The following is an 18,578-nucleotide window of genomic DNA, read 5'->3' as shown; positions in this document are numbered from 1 at the left end:
CCCACATTCAGCTATAGTCATAGCGCCACCTATTGGCAACAGGAAGTGACATGTTTTACGCTGCAACAAACTACTCCTATAATTATTTTGAGATTAACATATATTTTGTGGTCAGTCTAATCTAAAGGCCTGTGCAATGTTAACTTTTGGAGATCTTGAGTTTTTGTTAAAGGGCGTTTCCATGGCGCCATGACAAAATTTGATGTCTTGCCACAGCAAGAGAAGTTGTTGTAACTCAAGCATAAAATGTTCAATCTTCCCCAAACTTCACATGTTTGATAAGAGTCCTGGCCTGAACACCTCTGAAGGCCAATATTCCATTATAATGATAGCGCCACCTGCTGGCAACGGTAAGATTGGCACATATATGGGATATATTCCACTTATATTTAGGACATTAAATGAATATTTCTCAACGTTCACCTTTTTACTAAAGCCACACGATGGCGGTGAGCCCGGGTGCGAGGGCCCGTTCATCGCTGCTTGCAGCTTTAATTATTATTATTCTTCTTCTTCTTCTTCTTCTTCTTCTTCTTCTTCTTCTTCTCCCGAATGAATCGCATTTTTGAGGGCTTTAACATGCTCAAAAAGTCATGAAACTTTGCACACGCGTCAAACCTGGTGAAAATTTTCGTCTGATATAGGATTCAGAAGAGGGTGTGGCAAAATGGCTCGACAGCGCCACCTATACTAAGAAAATCAACAGCCTTCCAGCTATGTTTCACGTACATGCACGAAAATTGGCACACATATGTAACACACCAATACCTAGAAAAAAGACTCTTGGAGCAAAATTCTAAACCCAACAGGAAGTCGGTTATTTTTAATATTATGAGCAAATTTTGTGTAATTTTGGTCATTTCCATGTGTTGTATTTTAACGAACTCCTCCTAGAGATTTCTTCAAATCAACACCAAATTTGGTATGCCTAATCTAAAGCCCTTTGCGATAATAAATTGCGAAGGACTTGAGGTTTCGTTAAAGGGCGGGTCCATGGCGGCCTGACAAATTTCGATATTTCGCCATGAAAAAGGAAGTTGCTGTAACTCAGACATACAATGTCCAATCTGCCCCAAACTTCAAATGTTGGATAAGACTCTTGACCTGAACAGATCTACATGCCAATATTCAGTTATAGTCATAGCGCCACCTATTGGCAACAGGAAGTTACATATTTTACACTGCGACAAACTACTCCTAGAAATTTTATGACATCAATGTATTTTTTGTGGTCAGTCTAATCTAAAGACCTGTGTGATGTTTAGTTGTGAAGATCTTGAGTTTTTGTTAAAAGGTGTGTCCATGGCGCCGTGATGAAGTTCGATGTCTCGCCATGGGAATAAAAGATGTTATAACTCAGGCATAAAATGTCCGATCTTGCCCAAACTTCACTTGTGTGATAAGGGTCCTGGCCTGAACAGATCTGAAGGCCAATATTCCATCGAGTGTGGCAAAATGGCTCGATAGCGCCACCTATACACTTTCAACGGAGTGCGTATACACTTTAAACGGAGTGCGCCTCGAGCTATGTTTCACGTACATGTACAAAAAATCGGTACACACATGTAACACACCAATATCTAAAAAAAAGTATCTTGGTACGAAATCCGAATCCCAACAGGAAGTCAGTTATTTCGAATTTTCTCTGCAAAATTAGTGTTGTTTTGGCCATTTTCAGGGGTTGTACTTTAACGAACTCCTCCTAGATATTTATTCAGATCAACACCAAACTTGGTCAGTGTAATCTAAAGCCTTTTGCGATCTTAAATTGCGAAGATCTTGAGGTTTCGTTAAAGGGCGTGTCCATGGCGGCCTGACAAATTTCGATGTTTCGCCATGAAATAGGATGTTGTTGTAACTCAGGCATAAAATGTCCAATCCTCCCCAAACTTCACATGTTCGATAAAAGTCCTGCCCTGAACACATCTGAAGGCCAATATTCCATTATAATGATAACGCCACCTGCTGGCAACAGGAAGATTGGCACATATATGGAATAAACATTTATATATTCTACTTATATTTATGAGTTTAAACGCATATTTCTCACCGTTCACCTATTAACTAAAGCCACTCGCTGCCGGTGAGCCCGGGTGCGAGGGCCCGTTCATCGCTGCTTGCAGCTTTAATTATTATTATTATTATTATTATTATTATTATTCTTCTTCTTCTTCTCCCGAATGAATCGCATTTTTGAGGGCTTTAACATGCTCAAAAAGTCATGAAACTTTGCACACGCGTCAAACCTGGTGAAAATTTTCGTCTGATATAGGATTCAGAAGAGGGTGTGGGCAAAATGGCTCGACAGCGCCACCTATACTAAGAAAATCAACAGCCTTCCAGCTATGTTTCACGTACATGCACGAAAATTGGCACACATATGTAACACACCAATACCTAGAAAAAAGACTCTTGGAGCAAAATTCTAAACCCAACAGGAAGTCGGTTATTTTTAATATTATGAGCAAATTTTGTGTAATTTTGGTCATTTCCATGTGTTGTATTTTAACGAACTCCTCCTAGAGAGTTTTTCAAATCAACACCAAATTTGGTATGCCTAATCTAAAGGCCTTTGCGATGTTAAATTGCGGAGATCTTGAGTTTTCGTTGAAGGGCGTGTCCGTGGCGGCCTGGCGAATTTCGATGATTCGCCATGAAAAATGAAGTTGCTATAACTCAGACATACAATGACCAATCTGCCCCAAACTTCACATGTTTGATGAGACTCTGAAGCTGAACAGATTGACATGCCCATATTCAGTTATAGTCATAGCGCCACCTATTGGCAACAGGAAGTGACATATTTTACGCTGCGACGAACTACTCCTAGAAATTTTATGACATCAATGTCTTTTTTGTGGTCAGTCTAATCTAAAGGCCTGTACGATGTTCAGTTGTGAAGATCTTGAGTTTTCGTTAAAAGGCTTGTTCATGGCGCCGCGACGAAATTCGATGTCTCGCCATGGGAAAAAAAGATGTTATAACTCAGGCATAAAATGTCCGATCTTCCCCAAACTTCACATGTGTGATAAGAGTCCTGGCCTGAACAGATCTGCAGGCCAATATTCCACTGGGTGTGGCAGAATGGCTCTATAGCGCCACCTATACACTTTCAACGGAGTGCGCCTCGAGCTATGTTTCACATACATGTACAAAAATTGGTACACTCATGTAACACTCCAATACCTACAAAAAAGTCTCTTGGTACGAAATCCGGATCCCAACAGGAAGTCGGTTATTTTGAATTTTCCCTTCAAAATTTGTGTTGTTTTTGCCATTTTCAGGGGTTGTACTTAAATGAACTCCTCCTAGAGATTTATTCAGATCAACACCAAACTTGGTCAGTGTAATCTAAAGCCCTTTGCGATAATAAATTGTGAAGGACTTGAGGTTTCATTAAAGGGCGGGTCCATGGCGGCCTGACAAATTTCGATATTTCGCCATGAAAAAGGAAGTTGCTGTAACTCAGCCATACAATGTCCAATCTGCCACAAACTTCACATGTTGGATAAGACTCTTGACCTGAACAGATCTACATGCCAATATTCAGTTATAGTCATAGCGCCACCTATTGGCAACAGGAAGTTACATATTTTACACTGCGACAAACTACTCCTAGAAATTTTATGACATCAATGTCTTTTTTGTGGTCAGTCTAATCTAAAGACCTGTGTGATGTTTAGTTGTGAAGATCTTGAGTTTTTGTTAAAAGGTGTGTCCATGGCGCCGTGATGAAGTTCGATGTCTCGCCATGGGAATAAAAGATGTTATAACTCAGGCATAAAATGTCCGATCTTGCCCAAACTTCACTTGTGTGATAAGGGTCCTGGCCTAAACAGATCTGAAGGCCAATATTTCATCGAGTGTGGCAAAATGGCTCGATAAATGCGCCTCAAGCTATGTTTCATGTACATGTACAAAAATCGGTACACACATGTAACACACCAATATCTACGAAAAAGTATCTTGGTACGAAATCCGAATCCCAACAGGAAGTCAGTTATTTAGAATTTTCTCTGCAAAATTAGTGTTGTTTTGGCCATTTTCAGGGGTTGGACTTTAACGAACTCCTCCTAGAGATTTATTCAGATCAACACCAAACTTGGTCAGTGTAATCTAAACCCTTTTGCGATCTTAAATTGCGAAGATCTTGAGGTTTCGTTAAAGGGCGTGTCCATGGCGGCCTGACAAATTTTGATGTTTCGCCATGAAATAGGATGTTGTTGTCACTCAGGCAAAAGTCCTGCCCTGAACACATCTGAAGGGCAATATTCCACTATAATGATAGCGCCACCTGCTGGCAACAGGAAGATTGGCACATATTTGGAATAAACATTGATATATTCTACTTATATTTATGAGTTTAAACGCATATTTCTCACCGTTCACCTATTAACTAAAGCCACTCGCTGCTGGTGAGCCCGGGTGGGAGGGCCCGTTCATCGCTGCTTGCAGCTTTAATTAATTATTGAAGTCTTTCACATTTTGGAAAAGCATGTCTGTGTAGCCTACGATAAAACGTCAGCAGAGGGCGTTCTAGGCTTAGGTCATGGTACCTCCGTCTGGCTGTATGTATTTATGTGTATTTCCCGGTATTTCCCAGTTGATGGCAAGGAGTTGCGGGATGAGAATGCGTTAGATGATCATATAATTAATTGTGACTACTTTACAGAAGTAAGAGTGTTTTAATTAGAATGGTTAACATTTAGTTAGATGGCAAATTACTGAGTTAAGATAACTGCAAGACATAAGAGATCGCTAATGTGTTGTCATCATGATGTTTTCCCTGTGGTGAACGCAAAGCATTTTGGGAATCCGCAGCACAAGCATTAGGCGCTAGACTTCTTAGTATGAGGGAAGAACATAGTGTTCAAGATACTGTACCTATAAACTGCAATAGTCGTTCTCACGATAGAAGTGGCATAAAGCTTAAGAATGGAATATCATTTTATCGTTTTCCAGCGTGGAAAAATAATAGTACAAGCCATGTTTCAGAGGTGACAAAAAGGCGACGAATGGCATGGATAGCGAGAAGGGTCTGTCTGCAGACTGCAAGACGGGGGCGTAACTTGAAGTTGTTCAAATCACACAGAACCACGCAAGATCTCAAAACGAGATTTTGTCGGGATGCGTTAGAAACCGCATACCCTTTAATTAGGCACTTAATTTCAATAAGTACTAACTTAAGGAGCGCTAAAAGAGTTTATACTCTACAGCCTAAATGCATTTGTATGAAGTATGAATCCAAATTGTATATCATCAACCGCTATGTTGATCATGTGGCCTACAAAGTTAAAACAAGCACAAAAACGTAAAAGACATAAGTGACAGGTTTACTTATTGTATTTGTAATTGATAATGAAGAACATGTTGCAGAAACGGCTGCCTTTTTATTTTGTGATTGTAGTATAGCCAATACTGTTGATTTATTTTTTTTTATATTTTTTAACTCTAATGTGATCAAGTGTTATCCTTAAAGCATTTGTTTTTTATTAGAAAACCCAAAATCGTTATCTCTTGAATATTGTTTTAAATAATTTTACGTGAAAAACGTTTTTCTTTTATATTATCTCATACTATGATGAACACATAATTTTTTTATTTACTGTTTTATCGCATTATTATTGTTTATGTCAGATACAACCTCTTACCATGATCTTTTATGTGATAATTTGGCAATAATAATAAAAAAGTGGGTCAGGTGCACAAACACCTCACAGTGACTCTGCAATATCTGCACAAAGGGTACTTCGATCAGCTGCTCGAAGATCTCACCTTTGGAGAAGACTGTTGATTTGACACTCTAAAAATGTAACTATTACTACTCGAAAATTAACATTACCCCATAATGAATTGCATCTTTTGCCCACCCCAACACTTACCATGCAATAATAACGATAAATGCCAACCAATAATTATATATTTTTTTTCTTAAAATGACATTTTAGTAAAAAAACCAAATGTATTTTCACAGCTGTACATGAATATATACTAGTTAAATAAATGCAGTCGATGTGAATACATCCATTTTCAGTCAAGCAATAAATACATGAATGGATAAAATATTTATATTTTATTTACTGAGAACAAAAAAAACATGTCTAAATGATTAAAATAATGTATAAAAGTTAGCATCACAATAAATGCATACATGCACAAGTCAACAACACGATACAAAGCTTCATTCAAACTTCTTGTTCTAACAATCATGTATTTACAGATGGTGAACCCAACATCCTCCTGCGATCTGAACACAGCTGATATAGTTCTGCCGCTGCACTTCACAATCTCACTCTTCTCAACAGGGATGTCGTTGAGCAACAGGATGAGGAAGACCATGATGACGGCTCTCTGAACCACACAACCTTGAAGCGAGAGCAGAAGAACACGTGCAGGACAATCTGACCGCTGTGTCTGCTCCGAACTTTCATGTGCCTGCACCCCATGAGCACGACTACCTGAAAAACATTTACACAGAGTTTACAAGTATATGCACTGATTTATTACTTTTGTAGTGGGCTAAACCACTGAAGTGGTTCAAATTTATAAATAAATTATACATTTATCCAAATTGACTTACAGTGCATTCAGACTAACAGTTTTTACCTAACATGTGTTCCCTGGTATTCGAACCCAAAACCTTGCACTGCTAACGCAATGCTCTACCACTTGAGCCACAGGAACACCAGTGTGTCCTTGAGCAGGGCTCTCTTCTCCAGGTTGATCAGGGGATTGTAGGCCCCTGTAATAAGAGCACTGTCAATCACTTCAGATAAAAGCTCCATCACATTTTTTGATGATGCTTTTGAAGCTTCTGAAAGTCGGCCTTCATTGTTTAAACATTAACCAGCTGAACAAACATTACCAAAATCACATCCTCAGTGTCTTGTGGTCTTTCTCTAGATGCTCTCACTGGCTCTGGGGTCACTAAGGATGAAGACACCACAGCAGCATCTGGTCCTGATGAGACAGTAAGAGCTGGAGTGATGGAGCGTCTCATCTGTGACTCTCGATCATTTCCAGGATGATGCTGTGGTCTTCTCCACCCTCAGTGCACACACCAGTCTACAGACATTTCCATGTCCTACAAAAATACACATACACAATTGTTACGCTATTATGCGATTTGAATAGTTTGAGCAGCTTAATTGCGGTTATGCTCCCGTTATTTATTTTTTCTCCTCTAGGTCAATGATGTCCAGGTGTTTGCTGTTAGTGGGTGGGGCAACCCACTTTAAAGAAGCCTTGTTTGACGTACCACGAGGCGGGCTCTCCTTTCATTCTCATCTGCTCCCGCTGGCAGACGGAGCGCAGCTCCGTGGTGTCTTGCTGGGCTCGCATGGCTCAGCTTATGATCTTTGTGGAGGTTTTTTTTGTGTTGAGTTAATATTTCCGTTTCCACAAGCACGTGTTCCGGTATGGGATTGATGTTTGTTTATAGTTGATTTTTAGAGCGGTGGTGGTGGAGATTCTGGTGACTGGTGTTTTCATGTTATTTAGTTTAGTTAGTGCAGCAGTTAGAGGACCCGGAAGACTCACGGTAAACATTGTATTTTGTTTTTGGTCGGGAGGTAGGTAAGTTTTATCTTGTGTTGTAGTTATGTGAGATCAGGATTTTCTTTCTGTTTGTTTTGTTATTTTTACCACCACGCTCTGTTTATGTAAAAATCATTATTGCATTAAATTAAATTATTTTTGCAATGTCACTGCGTCTATGGTTTTTGTATGTTATGTTGTACCAGTTTGGTTTATTACCATGGTCACGTAACATAAATGGGGGCTCGTTTAGCCGGGTTCTGAACCATATCAGGCATTTTTGAATAAATCCGATTTTCCCTTCGTGAAAATCTTTTTCTGTGGTGGTTGCACTGTGCGCTGTAAGAGCGCATCAGCTGGTTGTGATTGCCCTTTGTTCTTTTGTGCCGTAGATATTGGTGACTTTTTTTTTCTTTTCTAGTGTAAAGTATTTTTGTGCCATTTAGCAATGTTTGATTTAGATGCATTTGTTATCGCTCCTTCACAGGATATTTTGTTAACTGCTACACGTGATGACCTTGTTAGAATCGCTGGCCACTATAAACTTGAGGTGAGTGGTAGCCCTTCCAAGGCTGAGCTTCAGGATAAGCTTCTGGGAGATTTGCGAGAACTTGGAGTGTTTGGGAAAGTGTTTCCTGTTGTATCTGCATTGCCTGACCAGGGTAAGCGTCTTCCTATTGATCCACCTTCACCTAGTAAGGCAGCACTAGAATTGAAACGTTTACAGTTAAGAGAAAAGGAAATTGAGTGGGAACGTGAAAAGACTAGTTTGGAAGCTGATAGACAGACAGCGCGAGAGCGAGAGAAAAGAGAACACGAATTGAGACTGAAAGATCTTGAGTTTGCGCAGGCATTGCGAATGAAAGAACTCGAGCTGAAGGCTCGTGAGGCTGGTGCTCTATTCAACGCAGATCAAGTTGACATAACCCGTAACATTCGCCTTGTTCCACCTTTTAATGAGAACGAAGTTGATAAGTTTTTTGCACATTTCGAACGTGTAGCGACAACATTTAAGTGGCCCAAAGAGATTTGGACCATGACGTTACAATGCGTTTTCACTGGAAAAGCGCAGGAGGCTTATTCCTCGTTAACTCTTGAAGACGCAGCTGATTATGAAAAAGTTAAACATGCTGTTTTACGCATTTATGCTCTTGTGCCAGAGGCTTATCGACAAAAGTTTCGCAGTTATCAGAAACCTGACGCTCTCACATTTGTCGAGTATGTTAGAGAAAAAGAAATGTTATTTGATCGATGGCTTAGCTCTCAAAAAGTAAAAACTTTTCAATCTCTTCGTGATTTGATTATTCTTGAAGATTTTAAAAACGGTCTTCCTCAAACAATCGCTACTCATGTTAGTGAGCATAAGAATTTAACTCCTGCTCGTGCAGCTGTGCTTGCCGATGAGTATGTACTCACTCATAAGCGTGTTCCTTCTAATTCTAAATTCGCACAAAACGCTTCAAGTCATCCAAATGTGTCCAAGATGTCTAGAGAAACCGTGCCTGTTTCTGCCCGCCCTCTAGATCGGCGTCCGTCGGTACCTAATGTTACAGCTCCAACCTGTGCTTATTGTAAGAAACGTGGTCATGTTTTGTCTGAGTGTTATTCGCTACAGCGTAAAAATAAGGCAGCGAGTCAATCCGCTTCTTATAGATCAGAGGTGGGTTTGTGTGTTTCGAACTTGCCTGTGAGTAGGGATGACACCCATACTAACAATCATAGTTTTGCGCCTTTTATAATGGATGGCTTTGTTTCTTTGCCAGGTGAGCACTTAAAAATTCCTGTAAAAATTTTGCGTGATACTGGTGCTTCACAGAGTTTTATTTTGCAAGATGTGTTGTCTTTCAGTGATAAGACTTTTACTGGTGATAGTATTCTTGTACGTGGATTTGAAATGGGTTATGTTAGTGTCCCTCTGCATGAGATTTCTCTTATGTCTGACTTGGTTACTGGCAATGTTACCGTGGGTGTATGCCCCTCCTTGCCTATTGAAAACGTAGCTGTGCTACTTGGTAACGACTTGTGTGGTGGAAAGGTCTTGCCTTGTCCCATAGTGTCTCATGTAGCTCCAAAAACCTGTACTGATGACCTGTCAATTAACTTCCCTGAGGTTTTTTCGTCTAGCGTGGTTACTCGTGCTATGGTGAGAAATGAAAAAAAGGATGAAATTGAGGATCAACTTAATCTTAGTGACACATTTATTGCTCAACCTCCACTCTTTAACGATAGTGATTTACCTTTGAATTCTGCTTCAGTATCGTTCCCTTCTGATGTTCCTAAATTTTCTATGAGTCGAGAGCAGCTTATTAAGGAACAGAAAATTGACCCATCTCTTGCTTCTTTTTTTTCAGAAGCTATGTCTGAAGAAGACATTGAGCATTCGCCGCATGGCTATTTTTTACGAGATGGTGTCTTAATGCGCAAGTGGAGACCTCTTATGGCCTCAGCACAAGATGAGTGGAGAGTTTTCTTACAAATTGTTGTCCCAGTCTCCTTTCGTGATAAAGTCTTGGGTTTAGCTCATGACCATCACTTTGCGGGTCATCTTGGTGTAAATAAGACCACTGACAGAATTTTACGCCATTTTTTTTGGCCAGGTATTAAAAGAGATGTCGTGAGATATTGTAGAACATGTCACTTATGTCAGGTAATTGGCAAACCTAACCAGGTGATTCCACCTGCACCTTTACAGCCGATTCCGGTTACGTCTGAGCCTTTTGAAAACGTTATCTTAGACTGTGTTGGCCCATTGCCCCGAACAAAGTCGGTTACTCACCATAATGGTTACTCACCATAATGTGTAGCGTGACTCGTTTTCCAGAAGCTATTCCGCTCCGTAAAATTACAGCTCCTGTCATTGTTAAGGCCCTGATGGGTTTTTTCTCTCTTTTTGGTCTTCCGAAAACCATTCAGACTGATCGCGGTACTAATTTTATGTCCCGTGTATTTGCTCAAGCTATGCGCCAGCTCGCTGTCCACCATGTTACGTCCAGCCCGTATCATCCGCAAACTCAAGGTGCACTTGAGAGGTTCCATCAGACTTTGAAAAGTATGCTCAAGTGTTTTTGCCTTGAGTTTCAACGTGATTGGGATGAAGGTGTACTGTTTGCTCTTTTTGCTGTGCGTGAGGTAGTACAAGAGAGTTTGGGTTTTAGCCCATCAGAACTTGTTTTCGGTCACATGGTTCGTGGGCCTATGAAGCTGTTAAAAGAGTCATGGCTAGTTGAGCCTAAGGAGTCTGTCAGTTTGTGTGATTACGTGTCCAACATGCGTAATAGGCTCAGTTGTGCATGCCAGTTGGCTAAAGAGAATTTAGGTCTCTGTAAAAAACGAATGAAGCAGAGGTTTGATCAGAAGGCTGTTTTTCGAAGTTTCAGTCCTGGTGATAAAGTTCTTGTGTTGATTCCTGTGATGGGTTCTGCTTTGCAGGCTCGTTACACTGGGCCTTATTGTGTTGAACGGCGGGTGAGTAATTTGAATTATGTCATTTCGACTCCTGATCGAAAGAGAAAGACCACACTATGTCATATTAACCGTTTGAAGTTGTATTGTGGTCGAGAAGATTCAATTTCTGAGCTCAAATCTCCTTGCTCTCCATCTGTCAGAAATAGTGAGGCCTGCGTAAGGAGCCTGCCACCATCCAAGAAGTGTGACGCTGGAGTTGTTGCCTCGTTGGTAGTTGAGGCACAACCTGAAAGTGCATTTTCGTCGGTACAACCGGGTGCTGTGGCCAGTGCTTTGTTTGAAGATGAGGGTCGTATTCCATCGATGGAGGTAATTGAAGGGAGAATGAAGAATTCTGAGGTTCTTAATGATCTAGATTCATTTTTGTCTAGTTTATCCACATTGGAACGTAATGATTTAATCTCCTTGATTAAACAACATGAGAATTTGTTTCCTGATGTGCCTCGTCGAACAACGGCAATAGAACATGACATTGATGTGGGGAACTCATTTCCAATTAAACAGCATCCTTATCGTACAAACCCACACAAAAGGTTGTTGCTTCAGAGTGAGGTAAAGTTTATGTTGGAAAATGGCATTGCAGAATCTAGTAATAGTCCATGGAGTTCGCCCTGTTTACTCATTCCAAAAAGTGATGGTTCCATGCGTTTTTGCACAGATTTTAGAAGGGTGAATGCAGTTACAAAGCCTGACAGCTACCCATTACTGCGTATCGATGATTGTGTTGATCGCCTGGGTTCAGCTGTATTTGTCAGTAAAATTGACCTGTTGAAGGGTTACTGGCAAGTTCCGTTGACCCTTCGTGCTAAAGAGATTTCAGCTTTTGTCACGCCAGATCATTTTTTACAGTATACCGCCATGGCCTTTGGCCTTCGAAACGCTCCCGCCACTTTTCAAAGGCTCATCAATGGCGTGCTGGATGGTGTGCCTAACTGCGCAGCCTATCTGGATGATTTGGTGGTCTATAGTGCCACCTGGCCTTCTCATATGGCCCATCTTTCCACGGTGTTTCGTAGGTTATCGGAGGCTAATTTAACCATTAACCTGGCTAAATGTGAGTTTGGCCAGGCTACTGTAGTATATCTGGGTAAAGTGGTTGGTCGTGGGCAGGTGCGTCCTGTCCAGTCTAAAGTTGAAGCGATTTTGAATTATCCTCCTCCAACCACTCGTCGCGAACTTCGTCGCTTCCTTGGCATGGTAGGTTACTACCGGTCATTTTGCAAAAATTTCTCTGCTTTTGCCTCGCCCCTCACTGATTTGCTCAGTCCGAAAGTGACCTACAATTGGACTCCACAGAGTCAGGCTGCTTTCGAGTCTGTTAAAGCACTGCTGATTACTGGGCCTGTGTTAGCCGCTCCTGATTTTTCGCAGCCTTTTTCTATTGCGGTTGATGCGAGTGATTTAGGAGCAGGAGCTGTTCTTCTACAACAAGACAGGGATGGTCTTGAACACCCGGTCTGTTTTTTTTTAACTGTCATCAGTTAACTGTCATCAAATTTAACTGTCATCAGCGTGCTTATTCGACCATAGAGAAGGAAGCCCTTGCTCTTGTGCTTGCCTTTCAGCACTTTGAGGTCTATGTGGGAGGTGCTGCATATCCGGTTGTGGTATACACAGATCACAACCCCTTGGTTTTTCTTGATCGCATGCGCAATTCTAACCAGCGCTTAATGCGGTGGAGTTTGATACTGCAAGGTTACAACTTGGAGATCAGGCATATTCGAGGACGCGACAATGTAGTTGCAGATGCATTGTCTCGTGCTTGATTGGGATAAACTTGAAAACAAATTGTAAAAAAAAAATTGCACTAATTTTGTTTCTCGTTTAGCAGGGTTTTGGTGCCATTGCTGAATGTTAATGGGTTTGTAAATATTTATTTGTAAGTATTTATTTATTATTGATTTCAACCCCAATTTTTTTTCTTAAGGGTGGGGGTGTTACGCTTTTAAGCGATTTGAATAGTTTGAGCTGCTTAATTGCGGTTATGCTCCCGTTATTTATTTTTTCTCCTCTAGGTCAATGATGTCCAGGTGTTTGCTGTTAGTGGGTGGGGCAACCCACTTTAAAGAAGCCTTGTTTGACGTACCACGAGGCGGGCTCTCCTTTCATTCTCATCCGCTCCCGCTGGCAGACGGAGCGCAGCTCCGTGGTGTCTTGCTGGGCTCGCACGGCTCAGCTTATGATCTTTGTGGAGGTTTTTTTTGTGTTGAGTTAATATTTCCGTTTCCACAAGCACGTGTTCCGGTATGGGATTGATGTTTGTTTATAATTGATTTTTAGAGCGGTGGTGGTGGAGATTCTGGTGACTGGTGTTTTCATGTTATTTAGTTTAGTTAGTGCAGCAGTTAGAGGACCCGGAAGACTCACGGTAAACATTGTATTTTGTTTTTGGTCGGGAGGTAGGTAAGTTTTATCTTGTGTTGTAGTTATGTGAGATCAGGATTTTCCTTCTGTTTGTTTTGTTATTTTTACCACCACGCTCTGTTTATGTAAAAATCATTATTGCATTAAATTAAATTATTTTTGCAATGTCACTGCGTCTATGGTTTTTGTATGTTATGTTGTACCAGTTTGGTTTATTATCATGGTCACGTAACAACAATACAAAAACTCATTACATTATTCTTTTGTTTCAGGTTTTCCCTCTTTTTCATCTTTCCTTGCAGGTCCTGCTCCACCACAAAAGATCTGCAGCAAATGCACAGAAATCAAGAATAAGAAAGGAGGTGTAATAGTTGTTTAAAATTACATTTATTAAAATAAAATACAACTTAAGACTTAAAATGTTTCATTTATTTTTGTAGTGTACTTACACAAATCCTTTGATGGCAGCATTCCTTCATCAGTTACTCTACAGCAGATAAACACATATGTGTCTCATCTGTCCCTGTAACATCCAGACAAGAGTCAGTCTCCTCTGTCATATATCTGTGATATACTGCATTTACATGTTGAACTAATAACTGATGTAACTCACTTTTTATCCAACAAAAATGTTCCTTAAATTATCCATATTGCAAATGGACAAATAAAATAGATTACTTATGTTTAGTTACTTTATGTAGATTTGTTTGTTTACATGACTCACATTCATCTATAGCAGTGTTGACAAAAGTGAATTCTACACACAATTCTATCACACACAGATATCACTCAGACACCTGTTTCATGTCTGTTAGATGTGCTCATCTACAATACTTATCAAACATTATCCATTCAGATGATAAATAGACATTTTAGTAATAGTCTTCAAGAAGTATATATAGTTTATGTAAATCTACTATTGAGTCGTGTACTTAATGGAGCTTCACTGTTAGTTATGCATTATAAAACATGTTTACAGCTAAATCACAAATATGCTATATTATGTAGGTCACAGACATATTGAGCCTGTGATACCTGGGGATGGCGTCTTTAGACCTTTTGCTTATATGTTGCTTACCTTACGCCTTAGTTTTAATAAATTATTAACTCCAAAAACAATACCACTGTATGAAAATGACTTATACACTTCAATTGAAATAATTATTTCGGAAAAAAAATATATTCTCACCGTTGACTCTCACAGCAAGCTGTCATATTCGTCTTCCTTCCAGTTTAACGGCGGTTGGCATCCAGCTTATTGGTGCATTACCGCCCTCTTCTGTTCCGGAGTGTGGGTTAGATAATACGTTTTCCTACTAAAACGTACACTCTCACATTGTCCCCTAACATTAATATCTACACACACATCATGAATCAAATCCTGCCAAAAATCCCTGCCTCCCTTAAAACGTAACCAATATTGTACTCTGTGCCGCCATATTGCCAACAATTTATCGTTTTGAGGTCTCGCGTGGTTCTGTGTGATTTGGACAACTTCAAGTTACGCCCCCGTCTTGCAGTCTGCACAGACGTACACGCTTGTGGATAGCAGCGGTAAGGAGGCCAAGCTTACCTTCGATAACACTCCACCACACACGATGGTGTTCAAAGCATTTTCACAAAGGTAAGTTAAAATAACTCTCTGTAAATGTTAACTGTTAACTAGCATGACATGGCTAGAAAATGAACTAAAGTTACCAGTGTATTAAAGCGTAACGTTAATCAGTTTTAAATGTTGTACATCTAGGCTACATTGCAATTTATTTGGTGACTGTGTTTGCAGTCAAACCTGTCTATGAAATGTTGGAGTGTGATCCTGCTTTGATTACAGGAATAAATTAGTTTAAAATATATTAAAATAGAGAAGTCATTTTAAATTGTCATAATATTTCACAATATTACTGTTCTTATTATTATAAATATTTTTATCAAATAAATGCAGCCTTGGTGAGCAGAAGATGCTTCTTTTAAAAACATTTAAAAATCTTACTGACCCCAAACTTTTGAACGGTAGTGTATGTTGCCCCCTGTGTATAGATAATCTGGAATCCTTAGGAATAGAGGTTGTGATATGACACGATTTCTTTATATTGTTACTGTCAGACATTACACCTGCACCTGAGATGGAAGATCCTGAGAATCCTCTCCCATCGCCGGACACTGTCCACACCACTCATGTGACTTAGCTGAAGACTTTGCTGGATAATAATTGTGGTTGTGTGCTGTGCTTTGACCAATGTGTCCAAGTATTGTTGTGAAGGTGTCATGTTAGAATTATACATCATGCTCACATCTAATATGTAAAATGTTTTTTTTTTTTTTTTCTAAAAAAAGATTTTGTAATGTCTCTTCTCACATGTAATGTTTTTTTAGCCATGTCTGTAAATAAAATACACAAAGATTGAATGTAATTCTGCCTCCTTTATCTTTATTAAGGAAGAATTGTGCAAAATCAGTGTTCTTTGGTTGCAAACACAATTACATAACTTAAATAGTAGTAACAACCAACTTAATTTCAGTTTCTTTACATATTTAACATGTAAATACATTAAAATAATTAAACATTATTTTCATGCCAGAACACTAGCCTGCTATGCCAGACGATGTTAACTGGCCAAACATACCCATAATTCTTTGCATTCGGATGACGTTGCCGCCCAGTTGGTCACATGTGTTAGCGATCTCTTATAGGTGTTTGAGCTGGAAGCATTAACGATTAGAATAACAAGTTAAGCAGGCTAATTTAATGTTAATGGCTATCAAGTCACTGCTATCTTAGTCTCTGTTACTAATGTTACAAATTTTATCGGACTTGATAGCCATTAATGTTGAACTAGCCTGCTTAACTTGTTATGCTAATTATTCATATGATCATCTAACGCATTCTCATCCCGCAACTCCTTGCCGTCAACTGGGAAATACACATAAATACATACAGCCAGACGGAGGTACCTTGACCTAAGCCTAGAACGCCCTCTGCTGACGTTTTATCGTAGGCTACACAGACATGCTTTTCCAAAATGTGAAACACTTCAATAATTAATGAACCAGTCTGCACACTACTACAGGCTATCTTAAAATCAGAATCAGAAATACTTTGATCTTTATTGATATTGATAACCCGGGGGACAATTCTTGTGTCACAGTTGATGTGCACATCAAGACATTTAAAGGAATATAAATAATAATAGAAGTTGGTAAATAAACTAGTAGCCTATATACATGTAAAAAGTATAAAAATATGCTATAAAATATGAAGAAGAATTATAAAGGACTATGGAAATGCAGCCTACAAAATTTATATTACTGTATTAACAGAATTGAATTGATTGTGATGAACAGTACTAGTAAATAAATAGAAACAGAACTGCAGCAAATTCTATTACACTGAATATTAAAACAGATAATATTGCACAGAATGTGAAGTATTACATTGCACTACAGTACAGGGTCCAGTTTAATAACATAGGGTCCATGTGTCAGACATTTCACTATCTTGAGGCCACGAGTTAGCTTATCTTGAGGCCACGAGTTAGCTTATCTTGAGGCCACGAGTTAGCTTATCTTGAGGCCACGACTTAACTTATCTTGAGGCCACGAGTTAGCTTATCTTGATGCCACGAGTTAGCTTATCTTGAGGCCACGAGTTAGTTTATCTTGAGGCCACGAGTTAGCTTATCTTGAGGCCACGAGTTAGCTTATCTTGAGGCCACGAGTTAGCTTATCTTGAGGCCACGAGTTAGCTTATCTTGAGGCCACGAGTTAGTATCTTGAGTTAGTATCTTGAGGCCACGAGTTAGTATCTTGAGGCCACGAGTTAACTTATCTTGAGGCCACGAGTTAGTTTTTTTTTTTTTTTTTGACAAAGTGGTTCCAGAAGGGCTCCGTACAAACCACTGCCAGAACTGTAGATGGCATGGCAGGTTTTGAGCGAATCAAGCGATTAAGAAGACTGCGCATGCTGACTGAACTGCTGTGAAGAGAGAAATGAACACCGAGCCGAGCCAGATAATGACTCGAGTCAAGAACAGGTTGCATCGGTTCTCGGATGACCAGTAACGTTAGTTCTTTCTGACAGTTCGATTCAATAAACCAGTTGAAGAAAACAGTTCACCGATTCTTTTGCGCTCGATGCAATGGCATCATTGGCGTTGACTGCACCTGGGCTCATAACATTAACACAGAATTAGTTCAGAATCAATCACCAAAAGAATCAGTTCGTTTCAGACGCTCTGTGTGTCGATTTTCTTCACACTAAATCACACATGCGCAGTATCATCAGCTCCTCGGTTCACGAATCGGACGCGTCTGACAGAAACGGTTCTTGACTCGTGAACGAGTCATTATCTGGCTCGGCTCGGTGTTCATCTTCAGTTCTCTCTTCACAGCAGTTCAGTCAGTGTACTGTTTGAGTCAATTAATTACTCCGGGGTATTGGTTTGTTTTAACTCAGAGGGAGTGTCAGACACATTAAACAAGTTAACAGCTTAATTCATCTGTGTTCATTAATGCGTATTGGAGACGCGAACCGTTTAAAACGATTCAGTTCGATTTGGTGAACTGTTTCAAAAAGATCCGGTTACATCGAATGATTCGTTCTGGAACCGGATATCACAAACTGCTTTGTTTTTAACTGTCTTACAACAGACACGGAAGAGAAGACAATGAATAAAGTCATAGTTTTTGCTATATTTGGACCAAAATGTCTTTTCGATGCTTCAAAAAATTCTAAATGACCCTCTGATGTCTTACGGGTTTGGAACAACATGAGGGTAAGTTATTAATGACATAATTTTGCAAATTGGGCTAACTAACCCTAGTAACCGTTTTTTGTTTACAAGAAGTTACAGTCAAAGGAATTGTGATTGTCCTTTAGGTTATAATCATTTGAAATAGTAAAAACAATATGTTCAAACTTTTGACTACTTTCTTTAATAGCTACATAACACAATACTTCTACTTTTACTTTCAGTACTTGAGTAGTAAATTTTAAAATAGACTACTTGCAATACTTAAGTACAAAAAATGTTGAATACTTTAGTACTTCTACTTAAGTGTGGTGCTTAAAGAGCACTTCAACTTCTACTCAAGTCACTTTTTTGATAGAGCACTTGTACTTTTACTCAAGTATGGGTCTCTAGTACTTTATACATCTCTGGACATACAGTATTTTATATCTGTGTTGCAGTTGAGTAGATTGCAAAAATTGTCTA

The 18,578-nt window shown here is 39.6% G+C and overlaps 1 protein-coding gene and 1 long non-coding RNA gene across 2 annotated transcripts in view; both read right to left on the bottom strand.

Moving 5' to 3' along the window:
• LOC127977424 (genetic suppressor element 1-like) overlaps positions 1-18,578 on the bottom strand; it is an 870,445-nt gene that overhangs the window by 780,957 nt on the left and 70,910 nt on the right. The window lies entirely within an intron of this gene.
• On the bottom strand, positions 5,973-14,794 carry LOC127977449 (uncharacterized). Its single transcript, XR_008158225.1, has 3 exons — positions 13,815-14,794; positions 13,620-13,689; positions 5,973-6,458 (listed from the first exon to the last, which is right to left on the bottom strand). It is a non-coding gene; the product is annotated as an uncharacterized LOC127977449 (long non-coding RNA).

This window comes from Carassius gibelio, chromosome B18 (assembly GCF_023724105.1).
Source record: "Carassius gibelio isolate Cgi1373 ecotype wild population from Czech Republic chromosome B18, carGib1.2-hapl.c, whole genome shotgun sequence".
Classification (NCBI taxonomy): domain Eukaryota; kingdom Metazoa; phylum Chordata; class Actinopteri; order Cypriniformes; family Cyprinidae; genus Carassius; species Carassius gibelio.
Note: the sequence above shows the minus strand (reverse complement) of the source record. Positions and strands in the feature narration are given on the sequence as shown.